At 36.2% G+C, this 20,221-nt stretch overlaps 1 long non-coding RNA gene across 1 annotated transcript; it reads left to right on the forward strand.

The window, feature by feature from the left end:
- Positions 1–1,240: 1,240 nt before the first annotated feature.
- On the forward strand, positions 1,241–4,892 carry LOC118486354. Its single transcript, XR_004878623.1, has 3 exons — positions 1,241–1,442; positions 2,226–2,279; positions 4,676–4,892. It is a non-coding gene; the product is annotated as an uncharacterized LOC118486354 (long non-coding RNA).
- Positions 4,893–20,221: the final 15,329 nt, after the last annotated feature.

A 20,221-nucleotide genomic window follows, 5' to 3' on the forward strand; every position in this document is an offset into this window, starting at 1 on the left:
ACACTGTTAGTGCTGCTTTAGGGCAAGAAGCTGTTAACAACTTGACTTGGGCCATGTTTATAGAAAGGTTTAATGAAGACCACTGCACTAGGAGGGATCGAAACAAGTTGATAGAGGAATTTCTGACTTTGAAAAAAGGGCGACATGACTGTAGCTAAGTTCGCTAATAAATTTGTTGAAAAACTCAAGTTTGCTCGGAAAGTTGCACCAGATGAGGAAGAAGTAGTGAATCGTTTCCTAGCGGGTCTACCTGCTGCCTACAGGCCTGTTGTACGAAGAGGCATGACCCTAAATGAAGCTATTCAGGAAGCAAAAGTTGTTGAAGATGATCTTATTTTAGAGGAACAAGAAAAGAGAGCCAGAGAAGAAAAGAAGGTTAGTGGAGAGAAGAGAAAATGGGATGGGCAATCAGGATCTTCCATTCCAACATGACTAGATCAGAGCAAACTAAGAAAGATACAGAGGCACGAAGGCAATGGAGTTGGTGCTCAGGTTGCAACTCAATGCATACCGGGAAGTGCACTAAAGAAACTCAAAGATGTTTTCGATGTGGAGACAAGGGGCATTTAGGAAAAGAATGTACGAGCAAAGATCCATTGTGCTACACCTGTAGGAAAATGGGACACATTAGTACTGATTGTCCCCAAAAGAAAGATGACGGAATTGGTGGAGGGAATAGAAAGAAGAATGATGCTCCTCAGAATAATGGAAGAGTCTTTCAGTTGACTGGCAAATAAGCATTTTAGCGAGAGGATGGGATTCAAGAGCGTCGAATTTATTTATTATTATTATCTATTTTGCTTGTGGGTGAATTACGAGGACGTAAATTTTTTTAGGGGGAGATAATTGTCATACCCATTTATTTTTCTTTGAGTGTTTAAAAGAAATTTAAGTTAATTTTTTTTATTTGAATTAGAAATAAATAAAGTTAATGAGATTTATGGTTATGGTTTTTTTTTTGTTTTCCTTACGTTTATAATATAATGTGATAAATATGAATAATTATTTTTTTTAAGACTAAATAAATTATTTGTTACGACTATAATTAGTATAATGCAAAGGTATTAGGTAATTTACTTTTGAATACAAATAATAGAATTTGATTTCTGTATGACTACTTTTCTTTCAATGGGTAAATAATAAGTAATAAAGCTCAAGGAGATAAAGCAAAATGATATGTTATTATGATAGGTTTGCAAATATGTAGGAATTATGAGAATAAGTGTTAGTAATTCAAAGGCTACTTTTCTTTACTATCCAATCATCCATCCATGAATGTTGGCTGAAATCTCTACCGAATTAAACCACAAAAAAGGATGAAGCCCTCCCATAAATACATAGACTCATACTCTAGGTAAACATTAGACATAGATTTAGGGAGAAGACGAAAGCTTCTGTTCAAGTTGTTCGGGAGCGTGGCCGTCATTTGAGTCTTGTTTAAGGTAAACTTCATCCATAATCATGCTACGATTCATGTACTAGTTACTTAAAAGAGTTCGACTGGTCTAGTTTCCTAGATGGTTAATCATATCATTTTACGTAGTGTCATTCGTAACGGAGTAAATTCAATATCTATAGGATCATAAATATGCACATAAAGTGATTTAAATGAACAATGTTACGATGATAGATATACATACATACATGCTCAAGCACCATCAAAAGAAAAACCATCAAGTTTTGGAAAAACTTATGTGTGGAAACTATAGATGTAAGCCACTGTGTTTTTTTAATCCAGGGAAGAAGATGACATAAATCTTTAAATTTCTCTTTTGATTTTTGTTGAATAAAGTAGTGAATAAAGATGTGGTGGAGATAAATCTTTTTTTTTTCTCATTATTTAATTGAAAACATATATCTAACTTATTGGTTGTTATAGCAAACTAAGTAAATTTACATATCAGTGAGTGATTTACTAAATCGTATGATTTTAATACTAGCTGGAATTTTCATTAACCAAATATGAATCGTATTGGATTACGGTCAAGTGTATGAGTTAACTTTTATCTTATTAATATTTTATAACAATATTATTGTTACGGTTAAGTTATTTTAACATTTTTGAGTTGATTGTAGAGTTGAAAATTAATAACCTAAACAAAATAGGAATTTGATAACTAACGTATTTAAGAAACTCAACCAGTCGAATAGGGACTCGAATGTTGGTAGCGAAATCGTTTTCTTTTAATATATGATCTTAGTACGTATTATCGATAAATATGTAGGCGTTCCCGAGAAAGGCGATCACAAAGTTGTTTGAGTAGTTAACTTTTTTTAAGGTAAGATATTGTTTTCTGAAATCACGGGTACACATCAAAACTATTTTATTTATTATTGCAAGTTAATTTTGATTCATGTGAGTATTATATGCATATGAACTAATATGTCGGGTCGGGTTACAGGTGTAGTATTTATTCGTACTATTGTTTATATGATGACTTTAATTAGTTGCTCGTATGATTATTATACTTTCCATGATGAAAATCGCCTTTACATAATACGAAACGATGTAGACGACACTAGACTTTGAATCTCTAAGACACATGCACGTTAAGGATCTTAAAAAAATAAAGATTAAAGAAAGACTTAGAAAAGAAATAAAGAATTAAAGAAAAGAGAACAAACATGTAGGACCGGTTTGGTGACCGTTCGATTGCGTATCGTACGTTTCACGTGCGGAATCCGTGAACGTACGTGACCGAACACACGATAATGTACTACTAACGAGAATCTATTGAGAAATATGACAATTCGGTACAAGATTCACGATTACACCAACTTTCTCTCTCTACTTTCTCTCTCTAGAAAGTCTTCTCTCCAAGTCTTCTCCAAATTCTAACTCAAGATCTCTAAAATCTAACTAACTCATGACATAATCCCCTATTTATATGGTCAAGGCAACTTTAATGATAGTTCTCATTAATTACAAGTTTGCCACCTTGCCATTCCTAACTAAATAAGACATTACGCGCTTGATTCCTTCCGGCTTTTCACTACGACATGGATTGACGAAGGCGATAGACATTACGTGCATCAACAATCTCCCCCTTGGATATTGCTGTAGTCAATCTGTAGTGAACCTCGTAGCGACTTGACTTTCTATTTGAGAGACTCGAACAAAGATGTAGTCGACAGACAACTGCACTAACAAACTCCCCCTTGGATGTTGACGGAATCTTTAGTGAGAGTCTTCAAATACTCTTGCTCGAACAGAATCCCAGAGGATCTGTATTTTCTTCAGAACCTTCAGGCTCCCCCTTTCGTCAAGCTTCCGTGATTTTGGGATCGACACCTGGCTTTCCAGATACAAGCTCCTTTAGCGTTGAGCTCGTCTTCAGACTCCCCCTTAGACTCGGCTGTCGGGATCGTAGTCTGGCTTTTCGTATCAACAAATTTCAAAAACCTGCACATCTCAAACTCTCTATTACAAACCAATAAAGTTGTGATTCAACTTAATGAATCAACTAAACGTTTGAGAATTTTCACATTTAAAACTGATAAAATTTGAAACATTCCAATTTCTAATTCAAATTAATGAATTATCTTAAACATTTCAAACCAATTAACCAAACCGTCTGTTCATCATGTTTAGCCTTTGAGATTTTGAATATCAGCTTTTCAATATCAGTTGTCGAAAATCTTTTTGGATTTTTCAAAATAAGAAACATAAATGCAAAGACAGAAATTAAATGCAGAAATGAAATATGTACAAACATATTTTTGTGAGTTTTTGTAAGAGGATCATATCAGTATTTGAGACACATCACACGCACCGTTAAGCTTATTTCATTTTAAGTTCTAAACGATTCACGATTACACCAACTTTCTCTCTCTACTTTCTCTCTCTAGAAAGTCTTCTCTCCAAGTCTTCTCCAAATTCTAACTCAAGATCTCTAAAATCTAACTAACTCATGACATAATCCCCTATTTATATGGTCAAGGCAACTTTAATGATAGTTCTCATTAATTACAAGTTTGCCACCTTGCCATTTCTAACTAAATAAGACATTACGCGCTTGATTCCTTCCGGCTTTTCACTACGACACGGATTGACGAAGGCGATAGACATTACGTGCATCAACAAAACATGATTGAGAGGTAATACTCTCCGATGGATCCATCATAAGGTTTGGTGTGGGTATGTTTCATGCACACACCAGGAGCGGTACGTGGCAACTAAGATTTTAAAGACACGCCCAAGAGCCACACGCCTGAAGTACTTGCTTCCTATTGTCTACGGATGATGGCTAACGACAACGGTGAACTGCTTTTGTGCTCCTTCACTTAGTCGGTTGTAGTGGACTTTCCCCCGACCGGTCTACCCGATAAGCATGGTTTATCATGTGTAGTTCTGGAGACCTAAGGACTATCCTCCACGTGGTTTACAACGATGAAAGATGAATGTTCAAAGATAATGAATAAAACCATGTGATATGATAAAGATACAGGTTTATGATACGAACTCGATAAGATGAAAAGATAAAGATTAGATAAGATGACAATAGGCACGATCTTAGGGTTGTTTGCTTGATCATGCTCTGGTGTTTGGATCATAACTTGCAATCACATAAAACGAACTAAGGGTATTTTACTTGTTTTAAATATTTAACCTTTATCTTACTTAGCTTTAAAAAGCTGACACTTGTTTTCCAAAATCGATGTGTATCATTTTCAGGTTAGTACGATTGTTAGACATGAAGCTGTTAGGGAACGGGTAGAGAAACTTTGACAAGACGTGACGAATTTAGATGATTCGTTTATTTATTTTTCTATACATAAAGGTTCCTTTATGACTCTGTTGCTATGTACGACGAGTAACACCCATTTTTTTTATATACTGAAATCATTTTTATTAATGGTTTTATAATGTAAACATACGACTGGGAGTTTCCGCTGCGAAAGAAATTATTGACATCAAATATTTTATTAAAGAAAATGTGGGGTGTTACAAAATGTGTGGTCTAGATTGCTTCACAAGTTTTTCAAATAGGGTGTACTTCTCTTAGTGAACACTAGTGTATTTGTGAACTAAGTGAACAAATCCTAACCATTGATTTACATCATCAAATTTTAAGATACATTAGTGTATTTCCATCATCAAATCCTGACCATTGATTAACACTTGTGTATTGATAATCAAGGGCTACGATTAGTTCACAATCAAGGGGGTTGTTCACAAACGAACCTGACCGTGTATATATATATATATATATATATATATATATATATATATATATATATATATATATATATATATATAGGTACGAGATCAGGAGAAAACGCCCTAAAGTGTGAGAACGGTGAGAACACGGATCCTGGCCCAACACGTGGCACGGGGCGCTAATTGATATGCAGGGGTACGATTGTCCTTTTATACGTTCCCTCCTTATTCGCGTTATAAATCTGTTTCAAATTAAAACTCCAAAGATTTCGTGTTAGCTCTTACCTCCTTTCCAAGCTTTCTCAGATCTATGGCGTTTAACGTGGATTCTGTACAACAAAGTAAAATTCGATGACGTTTCATATTTTTGTTCCAGCAAATCATGCAACAAATATGACGTTTTGTTCTTTTTATGCTTGTTTCATTGTTCTTTTTAAATTAATATTTTCATAATGTGTTGTATGCTTTTCAATGGCGTTGTTCATGTATCCAATTTATTCGCGTTTTCATTGGTAGTAAAACAATTGGTAAGAAATGATAATTGGAGTTTTCATTATTAATTTTAATTGTCGTTTGGGATCTAGTATATTTCTTATGTTTTTACGATCATTGGCGTTTTACACATGATTAGTTTTGAATATTATTAGTAGTATTTCTAAACATCAGTTATTACTATTTGTTAATTTGTGTAAACATCAGTTTTGTTAATTATGGCTTTTTCATTATGATGTTATATTTGTTAATTATTTATGTTGTTAACTTTTTTTTAATTATTCATCTCATGGCGTTTTCATTATCACGTTGCATTAGTATTGTTAATTCATTATTTTTGTTAATCAATAAAGTTATAGTGTTCATATTTTGGCGTCTTCATCATGGCGTTTTCAAATTTGTTAAGTTTTACATAAATGATTTCCAGCAGCCTTGTATATCCTTATTTGAGGTAAACAATGGTGTTTTGTTTTTTGTATGGTGTTTTCTGTACATGGCGTTTATCATATCCAGTTGTGTTTTTTTTTTTAATTTTTTTAGACAAACATTCTTTGTATGGTGCTATAGAGATATTGTTTTTGGTGTTTTTCAGGGAATGTACCATAAGTCTGATTGCACATGCAATTGCTCATGTAGGAGTTTTGAGCAGTTTGGTTTACTATGTAGACATATATTCTATGTTTTGGGAAGTTTGGACATTAGGGAATTTCGAAAACAATACATTTTGAATAGATGGCGCAAAGAGGCTTCCCCAAACTGCTCTCCCGAATACTCAATTAGTCATGAATATATCACCGAGCTTGATCCCGATGTGCAAAGTATGATGCGAGAGATTATTTTTTCAATATAGGATACTTTGAACCGTTTATCTGGTAATAAAGAGGAGCTATCCTTATACAAGGATCATGTTCAATCTTATATAAAGAAGGTTCAAGATATGCAGATTGTTTTCACCCCACTAGTAGTAGGGATAGATTTGCGGAGAAAACCGGTCAATATAAAAATGACAAGAATCCGAGAAGAGTTCCTGTTGGGTATAAATCCAAAGGTACTGGATCTCGGGAGCGCCTGAAATCTAAACAGGAGATAGTAATCGAGAAAAAGATATCAAAGTCGAAACTCGGGGCCAAAGAAAGATAGTGTCAGAACTGCAAAGGCTATGGACACTACGCATCGACACGCAAACAGGTCGTAATTAAAAGAAGATCGACAAGGTCTTCGAGAGTCAGTGAAGAGTAATTTGGCGTTTTATATTTTTCATTCTTACAGAACACACACAGATTTCAGTTTGGCATCTCTTATATATCATTTTTTTCCATCTTTTTTTTCTACCTATTTGTTCATAACATGTTACTTCGAAATTACATAACAAACAATATAAGATCGGACAAGCAAATCAAATGCCAAAAAAACAACGCCACTAAATAAAACTAACTTAAACCTCTAATTTTGGTCAGGCTAAACTCAATAATGTTTTGCTGAACGAGATGGACAACATTGTTAATCCTCAGTTAAGAAAGATGTCTAACAATGTTGTCCACCCCATTTAGCTAAACTTTATTGAAAAAAAACTGAATCTCCAAGAAATGATGTTTTTGCTGTGGTTTTTGTATGTTCTTGCAATTTAATGGCGTTTTATTCACGAGTTTGGTGTTTTGTGTAGAGAAGTCAAAAGACTTTTTTTTACCCTTAATTAAGCGTGTCCACATAATAAAATTGATGTTATTTATGAAAACGCCACCGCGCCATCTAGTCCATAGATTGTTTTGATCTGACGATCCGTAACCGTTCTCACACTTTTCACCGTTTTCTCTAAATCCTGACTGATATATATGAATATATATATATATATATATATGTAGGAACGAATTTTCCACCATTGATCTTTTGTGTTGGATGGTTGAGATTAAAAGGGTATATAGCACATGTTAAAATGTTTTTGCTTTATTATGTTATTAATATTTTATTTTCATAAGGGTACTTTGGTAAAATTGCTATTTTTGTCTTATTGTCTTAATTACAATGCAGATTTTTCACCCCCTGGTTTTAAACTTTTTTTACGCCTCGGTTTTAAACTTTTTTTGCCCCCCAGTTTTAAACTTTTTTACGCCCCGGTTTTAAACTTTTTTTTACCCCCTGTTTTGGTCGCCGGAACACCCCACCACCGTCGTCCAGCCACCTCTGTGCACCCCCGAGACCACCAAACAACCGCTGCCATCCACCACCCACCGTCGAACCACCCCTTATCGGACCCACCATCGCTGTCGATGCACCACCCACCGCTCACCACCACCTACCTCCACCTTCGCAGCCTCAACCACCGCCTTCCCGCTCACTACCACCTACTCTCCACCTTCACAGCTTGCTGCCCAACACCACCATCACCAACACCGTCACCCACCTTTGCCCCACACCCCCACTACCAGTCACAAAACCACCGGCGGACCATCCCACCACTGCCTCCAAACCCCGCTGTGCACCCCCAGACCACCAAACAACCACTTCCGTCCACCACCCACCGTCGAACCATCTATGGATCTTGACTTTTGTATGAGAGGGAGAGAGAGAGAGAGAGAAATGAGGATCTAGAAAAACATATAGAAATGAGGATAAGGAGAGAGAAATGGATGTATGAGAGCATTCACATCCTAGGAATCAAAATCTGTGTGTGGGGTTTTTAAAATATAAAGAGTATAAAAAGTGGTTGTGAGTGGAGGAGAGAGAAAATGTTACTGTTCATCTGTATATTTGGGGGGACACTATTCACCCACTATATTTTTTTAATATATATTGAAAGTGGTTGTGAGTGAAGGAGAGAGAAAAATGTAATGATAAAGGTATAAAAATATTATTTAATTGAAAATGAGAGAGAAAAGGTATTTGTTTGTAGTGGAAATATATTGATATAGGAGTTGTTTTTTAGTGGAATATATGTATACTTTTAGGGAGCTGGATGTGAATGCTCTGAGATAGAGTGGAATTTTGAAAATATGAGAGAGAGTGATCCATTTGGGAATTTGTAATAGTCAGAGATTTGGGGTGTGTGGTTAATTTACCAATATACCCTTTTGTTATGTGCACATGTATAAAGAGGTGTCAAGTTTTTACAGGTTAATATGGGGTTCTCGCAGTTGGGGGTGGTTTTCATTTGAACCGGTCTATATATATATATATATATATATATATATATATATATATATATATATATATGTTGTATGTCACACCCCAATTTTCCACGTGTCACCGGTGGGCCCGGTGGGGAGTATCGTGACGTAGTTGATATCATCATAGTCAAACAACACAATTTAAAATGCACAGCGGAAGCAAAAGATGAATATATTACAATCCGATATAAAGTAATATCAAAGTATTACAAACGGAAAGTAAAGGATCCACAGGCGGATCAAAGATAAATTGAAACATTGTTCAACAGACTTCAGGCATCTAAGCTTGCGAGACTTCTATATGATGCTAGGAGAAAACAGCCTATTCCGTTTAGCGCCTGCACTTATTCTTTTTGGAAAATACGTCAGTTTTCACTGGTAAATACAATTTAACTGACTCATTTTGAAAAGGTTTTAAAAATTGATTTAAATGCACGAGGCACAAAACATTTTATAACTTGGGAATAATTAATCAAAGTTAAACTTGTAAAAGAATTACATGTTCGTTATGCGTTCAGTCGCCCGAGTCGTGTCGGGTTTAAGGTTAATTGACACACCACTCAGTATAAGTCCGTGGCGGGAAGCCAACGTTTATACCTTAATAATATGGACATAATACCGGGTGTACGCCTACACCCGGCTGTCAAGGTCGTGGCCAAAAATGATGCCAAGGATATCCGGGACATGGTCATTAAACTCCCAAAGGCGTAAAAACAAACAAAACCAATTTTTCAAACGGGTCACATTGATAGTACCCAACTACTAATGAGTTGGGGTCAATTGCCTGACCAAGCGGTATTTTATATACCGTACCCCCAAGCCCGTATAAGGGAAAATAAGTTAAAAGTATTTACCTGAGCTAAATATAAATTTAATCACAGCCGTATACCACCAAGCAAGTACAGATAGCTTTTACTGGGCTCCTAAATCTGGAACGAAGGTTTTTAATAACCTATTAGATTTCTAACGGGTCTTTAATTTGGCCTAAGCCTAGACCGGTTAGTTCTTAAATGAAGATTACGGTTTAAACGCACGATAAGGCGAAGACCGTTTTTAGAATGTGGTTTTGACCCAACAAGCTTGCATACTTGTTTAATATGGGTAACTTAATCACATTCTGGATTTTGAGACCGAAATGATATGGTTTGACCCGTTTCGGCTATAATGGGTAAACTAGTTACCTACGCCGATCTGAACGCATAATGTGCGTAACGAGTAACCATAAGAGTCATATACAAGTTTCCTAAGTTAATATGCCTTAAATATGTTGTGATATCAGTAGGATATCTTCCGTTATGCCCAAAACGAGTTTAAGACCATTTTATGCCCCGAAGGGGTATTTTGGTCATTTTAAAGGTTGTAAAAGGGTTTAAATAATAACCTGAGTTACAGATCTGATTAAATCAGTAAATTTACTTAATTTACTAAGTTATAACAGTAGGGTATTAATCCTATGTGAAATTTATCAATCTTAATCATTCTAGACACCGTAGGGGCGTTTTGGTAATTTCACATATGCTTAAAAGGTCAAAACTGGAATTCTGATTTTAAGATATTCTCCTACTGTTTAAAATATATAGTTTTACTGAATACATCAGTAGGTTTCAACCTCATATGCTTAAATAGGTTCTAACACATACTTATGCGTCAAAAACACTTAAAAAGGCGATTTGGAGCCATTTCCGGGTTTTATATAGAAAGCTGATATTTTTAAAATTCCGGAAGGCTCAAAATAATTTATTTAACATATTAGATCAGTAGAAAAAGGTTTGGGGTCAATCGGATATATAAAACTCATTTTATAGCCCAAAAGGGCAAAACCGGCATTAGCCGAATTAAGCTTAGAACACTAAGTTATGCTCAGCCTAAAATTAAATAAAAATTTCTAAAAATCCCAAAATATTATTTTAATACATTAGGTACAAAGTTTTATACAAAAATTTGGGTTTAGATAGGCTATATGCAATTTGCGCTATTTAATTACTAAAGAAGCTTCTAATTACGCTATTGAGCATAACTCCTAATCTAGACCTCAAACTGATGTCAAATTTTAGGGACATGTTTACAAATCAGTAGTAAAGATTATTGTCCTTTCACATTTTCAAATTTCTCGTTTTAGGGTCAAAAGGGCATATTGGTCAACAATTCGGCATATAACGGAAACTTGCAAATGAATAGGATAACTAAGGATTCAGGTTGTATAACCTCAGAGGGTTACACTAACCTATAACATGATCCTAAAGGAATCCTAAGGCATATTTAAATAAGTCTAATTCGGGTCAGAACTGAAAGTCAAAGCAAAAGTCAACTTTCGCGACTTTCGGCTCTGAACCGAACCTATACTTAGAATTGTCTGGTTGAATCATGTTTAAACATGTTCAACCAATATTTACCAAGTTATTAAAGTGGCAAAACTGATTTTATGACTTTAATTTAATAGTTATGCATTTCATTTAGAAATAACCCGTTTGACTTACATTTGACCCGACAATTAAACTAAGTAAACGTGGTAATTAGGAGGCGCCCTTTTGAGGGTTAATTACCTACCTAATTACGGTCACGTAGCCATGTTCGTTGCGAACCATGGCTCAACCGATTAAAAGTCAAAGCGTTTATCGAAGACGCTTGACTTTCGGTTATAACCGCTAAGAATTAAACTAAGCATGAAAGGGGACTTACGAAGGGTCCAAGCAAGGAGGTTTGATCCTATATTCTCAGGTATGAAGAGCAAAGTCTCCAACTTAGAGAATTCAAGGATCAAGTGTGGGTTATGAGGGAAGTGGGGTGAGGTATTTATAGGTTTTTGAGAACCGTTAGGATCGTTTCTCGTATACCGTGATCAAATCTCAGCCCTACAAGTATGCCCATTGTTTTAGAAAACCATGGGTGTCCCTAATTTAGCCCATAGAATCAAGAATTGTGAGAAGGAACAAAACCAAAGCTGGTTTTTACATTTTCTGGTTGCTGGCAAGGGTATACGGACCGTAAGGTCCTGTATACGGTCCGTAAGGACCTGGCCTGCATGTGCATACTTTCAAAACTTGATAGTTTTGGCCCCTGCACTTCCAAAAGTCATTTCTGGCACGATTAAGGCCCGTTAAACCATTTTTAAGGCTCTACAATGATTCCTAAGCATAGGGAACATGAAACATGCTCAAAAATATGCCGGATGTCGGTTCGTTTGGTCGTACGGTCCCGTTGTTCGGCTAATTACGACGAAACACGGACGTACGCTAAAAACGATCCAAACGACGCGGTGAATGGAATTTTATCAAGGCGATCACTAAAATAAAATATTTTAGTGCTTACATAAATTTTTGGGTGTCCGGGGATATTCAAAATGTGAGATATGCGCAAAAGTGCAAACTTGTGCACTTTTTGACACTTTTAGTCCCTGTATGACATAAAAGTTTATTTTTGCGCACCAAACACCTCTAGGCCTATATCTAAGTTATATAAAGGATAAATAGGGTATATTTAACTTATGAACATATTCCGGAAGGTCCGTTACCATACGATTCGACCTCCTTTTGCAGTTTGACGCAATTAGTCCCTTAATTGCGCAAAGTAGAGCGAAATGCCGTTTAATGATATCTAAGCCTTCCATGGCCCATAATAATCATTCCCAAGCATATATTTAAATATTACTACGCTCCCGCTTGCTTAAATGGTCACCGAATGGCGTAGATTCAAAAGTTGACGCTTTAGGCCCCTCTATTGCGCAAACTTGCGCATCTCCTCACTTAATAGCATTGAAGCCTCATCTAATCCATATTAGACATCCTTGATAGTATTATTAAACATCACGATGCTTCGGGTTCGCTAAAAGGCCATTCAGAGGTATAATTAAACATATTGACGCTTTTAGTCCCTCTAACTTGCAAAGTTGCGCGTAACTTTACTTATAGGCATAAAAACCTTAGTTGGCCATTACTTGGCATTTGCGAGAGTATAATTAAATATCATGAAGCTCCCGGTTGGTTAAAAGGTCACTCAGAGGTAAGAATTAACATGTTGAAGCTTTTATCCCTTCATTGCGCAAACTTTCAATTAATTACGCAAACGGCTACACTTTATCATCAAGTGGCACATTTGTGAATATCACCATCGTGAGAGGTTATTTAGAAACTTATTTTAGGTATGCTAATACTTCCAGTCCTTTCAAAATCAAAGTTTTCGATTTTTCGAAAAATTAGTCCCTAAATTTCACTGTTTGACTTTATTAGGGTTTATTACACGTGTCAATACATCATTGGACGTGATTTTACGAGGTGTTACATCCTCACCCCCTTAAAAGAAATCTCGACCTCGAGATTTGCTAAAATGCTGGAAGTTTCTTTTGTCGCATAACGGACTTAACTTTCATAGCATGCCTGGAGTCCTTCCAAGCTCCCAAGTTGACCTCTATATTAGGTATATGTATCCCTTTCGAGCATTCTTAACCTGCCGGTCCTTAGTCGATACAGGTTTCTCATCATATCATAGATCTGCCTATCATATGAGTTAATGCTTCTTGACTTATTGGTGAAACACATCCTTAAATCCCTAATGTGTAACGTATTGCGAGATCCGCCAAGATCCTTAAATATGTTTTAGCTTATAAGCTATTTGATCTTGCTACATTCGATTCCTTCGAATGATTTCATATATTCAGAGCTTAACTAGCCTAACAATTAATAGATTGGCATACCTTTCCAGGGTGATATCTTTTGTTGAACTTTATTTCTTAACAAGAACTTAGGAGGTTTGCTATTTCCATGAATCCTTGATTCTCTGCCGAATATTGGCAACTTATAAATGATTATGGATTTGCACGATCTTATTTGTTGTTTCCAAGGCAACTTTCAGGTCCTGATAATTGGACTTACCAATTTTCTGTCTAACAATAGATGTTTAACATCTTATCTATACAAGGTCTCCCAAGGAGCAGCCTTGATACTTATATAACAACTATTATAGAAAAGCTAATCTTAAGGTGAGATGGTTATTCCAATCACTGCTTAAAGCTAACCTTAAGGGACAGCTAATCCTTTAAGTTATTCGAATAAATCAACGATCCTGGGCGGCTGATGGAAATTCTTAATTGTTGCCTAATTAGGGTTGCGGTAATCAATGCATAAGCAAAATGAACCGTCTTTCTTAATTAACTACATTGAATCCTCAGAATATTGAGTTAGGCTATAAGAATCCTCTATTTCAAAACTTACTTAATCAGGGTTTCGATTCATCCAATGATGGTACTAGCCGTCTTGGAGATTTCATATTAATACAGCCCTAAATGGGATATAAATCTTAACTCTACTTGCCTCTCAGGAGGTAACAGGGTAATCTTAGGAGAAGATGATCAAGATACAAGGAGGTTATAGAGACTTTCCATATCTCAGGCTCCAGTTTATCCATCATTACTCGAGTCAAATAAATGACACATTCATGTTATAAGTCCACGAATTCCTTAATCGGGAACATTTGCATGAAAACTTCCATTCTGGATATCTTCTTTGAATACCGTTAGCTGACTTTAGTACCATATGACCATCGGAATATCTTTGTGGTCCCATGCATTAAACCTCCATACTGATCAGGCATGGAAGCAATCTATGGAACATATTAAGATACATCAATCCTCATATGGCGCTTTTATCATACTGTCTGGTATTCGAAATCGTTAGAGATCAAAGAGATATCATCTATGTATGCTGACGCACTTCCTTTAAAGAGAGGATATTTCTAAAATTCTACGGTTAAAGGCTTCTGACAGGAGCAGAAGAAATGGTTCTTGCGATTTCGCTTGTAAGTTTTACTTTATACTTAATATCTGGGGTTCTTACGGGATATATTCTAAAAGTTTGCTAAGCTTATGGTTTTATGAGAGACTTAGCAGCGACTGAAGCCAAACGGACTCCTAGCAATGAAATTTCAACAAGGAATTTATCTGTTGCCATAAGGTAAACTGCTTCTAATCATTCATCAGGAGGGTTAAACACCTCCATTCTTAATCCCTTTTAACTTAGCTGCAGACTCTTTAACAAATCTTAGGGCAGTCTCAGCTTGACTAGTTATTTCTTAATCTATATAACATGAACAGCTAAGGTAGATTCTTAATGGATTTATGATGAGCAGGTTTGAAAACCTTTCATGACTTTTCTTATATCCCTTTCTAGCAGCTGTGTTAATTACAGTTTTGAAGACTAACTTCATTAACGTTGAGGCTCACATCTGTGGCACCATTAACACTTGTCGCATCTCTAGCATCGCGACTGTTGTTTGTCCTTTCCGAGTTTTCCATACTCGAAGCTTTGGTATTAAATACCGATTCAACAAGTGCTCAGGCAGTCCTTACCATATGTCCTCCTTGCATTGCCAAGGGCTTAACATAAAAAAAAGTTTTGATAACTACTTGCTTCTTATTACCCCTATTATGGGCTTGGTTACAGGATGACTAATCCATTCCTATTATTATATCGAGTTTCTATACTGCGGAAACAAGGACAGAGGATAAGAATGGTTCCTAATGGATATATACATCCATCTAATATTGCTGAAGCAGTCTCTGGGGTATCATAGGCCGATCCTACTTTATACTTAACGCTTAGAGTTTTTAATAGGCAGATTTAAAGATTTACAAAATCCATTGTCTACGAAAGACTTATCTGAACCTTAATTAAGTATTACTCTAGCATGAGCGTTATTGGTAAAGGAATTACCTGTTGCGATATTGGCATCCTGATTAGCTTCTTGAGCATCCAATTGAGAGTTTCCAGCGTTGTCCTTCTTTGTCTCCCCAGGCTTCTTGGTTTTATTCGGGCAGTTAGTTTTGATGTGCCCTATTTCTTTGCAACCATAGGAGGTTGCGTCTCCCAACTTCTGGCAATCCAAGGTCTTATGCTCCTTAGACTTGCAGATTCCACAGGATAAAGGCTGGAATTCAAGTTTGCATTTCCCGAGGTGGTTTTTCTTACAGGTTTTGCATCTGGCCTTTTTACCTAACTGCTGGTTGTCTTTCGAGTCCTTGCATTCATGGGTCTCGGGATTCACCTCTTTACAGATGACACATCCCCTGGTCTGCTCATAGAAACACTTTCCGAAGTGCTTCTTCCCGCAGGTTTTACATTCGGGTTTTGCCTCCTTTGGCTTGAACTGGCTAGAGTTTGAACCGGTCTTACCCTTCTTACAACCCTTATTGGGGTGTCATCGGACTTTCGCTTATGATCCTTCAACGCACGGTCCACAGCGTTGTTTACGGCTATATCTATCATGGCCTGTAACTCGGTGCCCGTTAAATTCAGTCTTTCATCATCATTCTGATTAACCGGATGATTGGGAGTTTCGGAGGGGTCGGCCATGATGATGCTTCGAAGGCTACAAACTAAGTAGTAATAATTTATTTAATTATATAAGGAATTGTCAAACTTGATAATGAAATAGCCATGGTGCGAGCAAACCATATGGGCCAATAGATAGTATTAAGTTTATTTGATTATGTTTTGCCTAGGTTTTTAAATAAACCACCCTTGGCGTTCGCACAGAATCTAATCCTTCTTATTAGACAGAGGATATAAGTCACAACTGTCAATGTCGTACAGACACTTTATACAGCACAAGGGCTTGTTTCAAAGGATTCTTTAGATGGCACAACGCCTTGTCACGAGGACAACCTGAGACATAACCAATGATTCCTTTGGATCGGAAAACTTCATAACTCATTACCTTTTGACAGGAAGTTATGAATAACTATCTTTATCATGAATACACCTTTGCCCGCAGAGCACATCCCAGGTGGATGTTTAGATGTGTACTTCATGTTCGACGTTTATCAGACATGTTTTCCTATTGATCGTTTAGGCTAAAAGAGGGGTTGGAAGATTTCTAATATAAGGATGACAAGTGTGATTTCATCACACCACCCATTGTCAGGAGTGTTAACACGTTTTCAGGTGTTTAACAAGGATCTGAATCTCTTTAAACAGGTCTTACCATCGTAGCTAGGTCCTTAACGACATTCAAGCTAGGTTATACCCTTGAGACTCTTTTAATATAAATACTGGCAGGAAAGGAATGATATTTATTTTATTCAGGATTTTGATTATAATTATCCTAAATTTATTTAAAATATTATTATGGCACAAAAAAGCCTAGTCACGAAGACAAGTTTAATTTATAATCAGGATTTTACAGATTCGAGGTATTTAGGTTTGAACCACAGTTCATCACCTTTTATTAACAGGGAGTCGTAAGCTACCATTGTCTTTAGTCCCAGAGGACATTTAATTATTGCCCACAGGCACTTCGCCCTTAAGGGCGGTTATATAATTAAGGGAATTTAAATCACCCAATTAAATGATGACCTATGTGATTTTATCGCTTCACAGTTTGTCATAAATGTTAACATATGGCCTGTGTGACTTTAACGATTCACAATTTGCCAAAAATGTTAACATACGGCCTGTGTGACTTTAACGATTCACAGTTTGCCAATAATGTTAACATATTCACAGATGGTAACATGGATTGGAATCTTTTAGATAGGTTTTACCGTCTTGGCCATGTCTGTAGTGACATATAGGCTAGGTTTTACCTTTAAGATTCTTTTAATATTTAACGCAGAACAATCCTAAATTGAGATGTTATCAAGGATCTGAATCTAATTGTGGAACTACCATCTTGGCCCTGTCTTAAATGATACATGAGCTAGGTCTTGTCCTTCTTAGATTTTGCCATCTTATAATAATGGTAGATCTTATAATAGGAACGTTACTTTAAATCTAACCATCCCATTAAAATTTATACAGGTGCATGGTTGCCCTAAACGGGACTTCTAAGGAATAATGTTGTCCACAAAGGGACTGAAAGATAAATATGCCCTTATAAGGACTTCTAAGGGAATGATCTTTAGCAATAGGAGTTTCTTCTTCATCTTATTTCTGAATGTTTTCTCCTTGGTTGCACGTTAATCCTAGTCGCAGTACGAAGCTCAGCCTTCCCTAGGCTTCTAATGGGGAGAATTTCCATTACGGCTTCTTTGCTTGCCAACATATCAAGAATACATAGAATTGAAAACAAAAATTCTCCGAATAGAGATGAGGGTATTCCTATGTTAAGTCTAGACTCAGAAGGTTAAGGAATGTGCTATTGTGTCATTGAGATTAAACACAAAAGGCTAGTGTTTAATTCACTCAATGTTGGCTCTGATACCAACCTGTCACACCCCAATTTTCCACGTGTCACTGGTGGGCCCGGTGGGGAGTATCGTGACGTAGTTGATATCATCATAGTCAAACAACACAATTTAAAATGCACAACGGAAGCAAAAGATGAATATATTACAATCCGATATAAAGTAATATCAAAGTATTACAAACGGAAAGTAAAGGATCCACAGGCGGATCAAAGATAAATTGAAACATTGTTCAACAGACTTCAGGCATCTAAGCTTGCGAGACTTCTATATGATGCTAGGAGAAACCAGCCTATTCCGTTTAGCACCTGCACTTAGTCTTTTTGGAAAATACGTCAGTTTTCACTGGTAAATACAATTTAACTGACTCATTTTGAAAAGGTTTTAAAAATTGATTTAAATGCACGAGGCACAAAACATTTTATAACTTGGGAATAATTAATCAAAGTTAAACTTGTAAAAGAATTACATGTTCGTTATGCGTTCAGTCGCCCTAGTCGTGTCGGGTTTAAGGTTAATTGACACACCACTCAGTATAAGTCCGCGGCGGGAAGCCAACGTTTATACCTTAATAATATGGACATAATACCGGGTGTACGCCTACACCCGGGTGTCAAGGTCGTGGCCAAAAATGATGCCAAGGATATCCGGGACATGGTCATTAAACTCCCAAAGGCGTAAAAACAAACAAAACCAATTTTTCAAACGGGTCACATTGATAGTACCCAACTACTAATGAGTTGGGGTCAATTGCCCGACCAAGCGGTATTTTATATACCGTACCCCCAAGCCCGTATAAGGGAAAATAAGTTAAAAGTATTTACCTGAGCTAAATATAAATTTAATCCCAGCCGTATACCACCAAGCAAGTACATATAACTTTTACTGGGCTCCTAAATCTGGAACGAAGGTTTTTAATAACCTATTAGATTTCTAACGGGTCTTTAATTTGGCCTAAGCCTAGACCGGTTAGTTCTTAAATGAAGATTACGGTTTAAACGCACGATAAGGCGAAGACCGTTTTTAGAATGTGGTTTTGACCCAACAAGCTTGCATACTTGTTTAATATGGGTAACTTAATCACATTCTGGATTTTGAGACCGAAATGATATGGTTTGACCCGTTTCGGCTATAATGGGTAAACTAGTTACCTACGCCGATCCGAACGCATAAAATGCGTAACGAGTAACCATAAGAGTCATATACAAGTTTCCTAAGTTAATATGCCTTAAATATGTTGTGATATCAGTAGGATATCTTTCGTTATGCCCAAAACGAGTTTAAGACCATTTTATGCCCCGAAGGGGTATTTTGGTCATTTTAAAGGTTGTAAAAGGGTTTAATTAATAACCTGAGTTACAGATCTGATTAAATCAGTAAATTTACTTAATTTACTAAGTTATAACAGTAGGGTATTAATCCTATGTGAAATTTATCAATCTTAATCATTCTAGACACCGTAGGGGCGTTTGGTAATTTCACATATGCTTAAAAGGTCAAAACTGGAATTCTGATTTTAAGATATTCTCCTACTGTTTAAAATATATAGTTTTACTGAATACATCAGTAGGTTTCAACCTCATATGCTTAAATAGGTTCTAACACATACTTATGCGTCAAAAACGCTTAAAAAGGCGATTTGGAGCCATTTCCGGGTTTTATATAGAAAGCTGATATTTTTAAAATTCCGGAAGGCTCAAAATAATTTATTTAATATATTAGATCAGTAGAAAAAGGTTTGGGGTCAATCGGATATATAAAACTCATTTTATAGCCCAAAAGGGCAAAACCGGCATTAGCCGAATTAAGCTTAGAACACTAAGTTATGCTCAGCCTAAAATTAAATAAAAATTTCTAAAAATCCCAAAATATTATTTTAATACATTAGGTACAAAGTTTTATACAAAAATTTGGGTTTAGATAGGCTATATGCAATTTGCGCTATTTAATTACTAAAGAAGCTTCTAATTACGCTATTGAGCATAACTCCTAATCTAGACCTCAAACTGATGTCAAATTTTAGGGACATGTTTACAAATCAGTAGTAAAGATTATTGTCCTTTCACATTTTCAAATTTCTCGTTTTAGGGTCAAAAGGGCATATTGGTCAACAATTCGGCATATAACGGAAACTTGCAAATGAATAGGATAACTAAGGATTCAGGTTGTATAACCTCAGCGGGTTACACTAACCTATAACATGATCCTAAAGGAATCCTAAGGCATATT

This window comes from Helianthus annuus, chromosome 14, assembly GCF_002127325.2.
Source record: "Helianthus annuus cultivar XRQ/B chromosome 14, HanXRQr2.0-SUNRISE, whole genome shotgun sequence".
Classification (NCBI taxonomy): Eukaryota; Viridiplantae; Streptophyta; class Magnoliopsida; order Asterales; family Asteraceae; genus Helianthus; species Helianthus annuus.